We start from the raw sequence: 3,092 nt of genomic DNA on the forward strand, positions 1-3,092 counted from the left end.
GTATGCCCTATTATTGAAATCTTGTAACTTTGGTCAAGCAACATCAGCCACAATCTAATAGTCCCAAAGTGGCTTGCCCATTTCAATAATACTCAGTTTGCTAAATGACTGGTTGGCATGTCTTTGAGTTCTTCAGAACATCTTAGAGCTTGCATTTATGTGTCAGTCTGATTTGGATGTGGGTCAATTATATGAGTGCCTTTAACAAAAAAAACATTAAAATTCAATGGCATTTGAAAGAGTGAACACAAGTTCCAAGCACACAGGAGGAGATTATTGGCACCGAACTTGGCTCCAGCTGAGGAGGACAAACATTACCATTCTCAAAATATTTCTTTATAACATGAATAATTATTTTCCTTTTTCAACAAACTGTTTTCTCTTCCCTTTCCTCCTTTTTATTTCTTAAAACACATGCCCACACATGTGTGTATACACACCACACACACATACACACACACACGTTTTTTCCCATCTCCCAGAAAAATAGCAAAGGTGTTAAGATTGATTACATTCCTTGCTTTTCCTTCTGGCCACCATTTGTCACTGTTGTGGGTGAGCAACAGAATGAAGGCTACTTCTATTAAATGAGCATCCCTATAAATCCCACACAGTCTGTCTGTCCTTGGAGGAAAATAAGGTCTCTTCTTCAAACACCTAGACTTGATCTTCCTGCATAAATTCAGAGCTTCCTTTACTCCACACAATTATTTTAGACAATTCTTTAAAACTCCTACCTGCAGAATGCAGACAATTCAAGTTGACCACACCAAATGCTATGTACAGGACCCTGCTGGGGCTTCAGCAGAAGGAACCTTCCCCACCTAACTCAGTGATGTTTTACAACTATTCTATCCCCATGACATAAATCTCATTCTTCCTTTGATAAACACAATCAGAGCTAAAACTCAAAAATTAATAGGTTTGAACACTTTAAGAAAGTGGGGGGTTTTTTGGGGGGAGGTATTAAAATAAATGGTATTTCAATTCTGAGGATTCATCAATTTGTAAGTTAATGAAATTAATGAAGCAAGAAATGAAATGCAAATCCCAAAGTTTATATTCCTCTACCTAGATGGTTGCCCTTAGCAAGCCCTAAAGAGGACTCAGAGCCAATTACAGCCATAAGTAATAAACACTCTCATTTGAAATGTACTTTCATTAGATGTCTACCTAATAAAATTTTCTAAAATATCTTCCTTAGAAAAAATTAGCGCTCAACAAGGTGGAGTTTCTGGTGTATAATCATGTACAAGAAGAAAGAAGTAGAAGAATTTTATTGAAAGAAAAATATTTCTGGTCTTTCAGCATTCCATAAAGAATCCATGAGTGTTTAGTAGTTTGGTGATACAGAATTTGATGAGGAAACAAGCTGTCAGTGGTCCTCTGGCTCCTTCATCGCCATGGTGCCCGTGAATAAATCTGTGATGAAGGGCGGCAAAAAAAAGAAACAAGTCCTTAAGCTTGCCCTGGATTGTACCCTTCTTGTGGAAGATGGGATTATGGATGCAGCTAATTTCGAGCAGTTTTTGCAAGAACAAATCAAAGTGAACGGAAAGGCTGGCAACCTCGGTGGCGGAGTCGTAACCTTTGAGAGAAGCAAGAGTAAGATAACCGTGACGTCAGAGGCGCCATTTTCTAAAAGGTATTTGAAGTACCTGACAAAGAAATACTTAAAGAAGAACAATCTTCGGTATTGGCTGCGGGTGGTGGCCAACAGCAAGGAGAGCTATGAATTACGGTACTTCCAGATCAACCAGGATGAAGAGGAGGAAGAGGAGGAAGATTGAACCCTCTTGGGTCTGAAAACGTTTTATATATGATCTTGAATAAAACTTGAACAAAAAAAAAGAAACAAGCTGTTATGAAAATTCCGCATATTTTGAAACCTACAAAAAATTTTACTTGAATAGAACAGTAGGTTTCAAAATTTTGTAGTTTTGAAGCTGTTCACTTTTTAAAAAATGTGAATGGAGCCTTTGAAATCAAATTTTGTAAGGTAATTTTTAAAATAGAGTCAGCAAAATCTGGGTTCAAGTACTTCCTCCTACTCTTATTGGCATGTGACACACGAACAAGTCTCTTAAACTTTCAGTCGCCTAGGCAGGTAAAGAAGGTTTATCTTTTACAGGGAAATAACCATGAAAATTCCCCTCTAGTGATAAAATCATACATCCAGGTGAAAACCAAACAAAAACTAATAATGGTACCAAATAACGTTTCTACTATTTTGGTAGGGCTATGAATTTTTTTTCATGACGATACACCTTCTATCAGTGGAAACTGCAAAATCTCCACACACTATAAAAATCTTTATAAAGGAAATTGCACAATGAACTGAAATGCGTTTTTCATGTTTTGTAGATATTTTAGCAGAGATCAGTGTGCCAGCTGGGCTATTGATGTGGGTCAATTATGCCAATGCTTTAAAGATAGATAAATAAAACCCAACATATAGATAGATAGATAGATAGATAGATAGATAGATAGATAGATAGATAGACAGATGGATGGATGGATGATATATTATATATATATATATACACACATATGTACAAATACACATATATACACATGTATCTACACAAATATTTCTGTAAAGATAGATAGATACAGTATGTGTATGTGCATGCCTTAGCGTTTGAAAGGGCAAATGTGTTCCAAGCACCCAGTAAGAGACAATTGGCACTGAATTTGGATGTTCTCAGAGAGAATCTCCACTGTATGACTGGTCCATTTACCTCTTTTTTTTTCCTATCCCTACATGCCCTTAATAATTTAATTCATGCAATTTTTCCTTGCAAGGTACAAAATAACATTTTGCTAATTTTTTTTTAATTAAGAAGATATGATTTTAAAAAATGTATAGTCAGATCAATGCTGCACAAAAATTATTATATAATTATAGACATTATACACATATATTGTATATAAAATACTATATACAATTTGCTTAGTGAACAATCTGTTATTATTTTATATCAGTGACTGGTTTATCAGAGACAATAATAGTGCATCTTGTAAAATGTTTCCCACCAACATTAAAGTCCCTTATTATTTACATTATCTGGTATTGCAGCTGATTGTTTCAG

General features: G+C 35.3%; 1 pseudogene; it reads left to right on the forward strand.

The window, feature by feature from the left end:
- Window positions 1-1,403: 1,403 nt before the first annotated feature.
- On the forward strand, window positions 1,404-1,793 carry LOC110207047 (large ribosomal subunit protein eL22 pseudogene; annotated as a pseudogene).
- The last annotated feature ends 1,299 nt before the right edge of the window (window positions 1,794-3,092 follow it).

Source organism: Phascolarctos cinereus, unplaced genomic scaffold (assembly GCF_003287225.1).
Source record: "Phascolarctos cinereus isolate Bilbo 61053 unplaced genomic scaffold, phaCin_HiC Scaffold_726;HRSCAF=1367, whole genome shotgun sequence".
Taxonomy (NCBI): Eukaryota; Metazoa; Chordata; class Mammalia; order Diprotodontia; family Phascolarctidae; genus Phascolarctos; species Phascolarctos cinereus.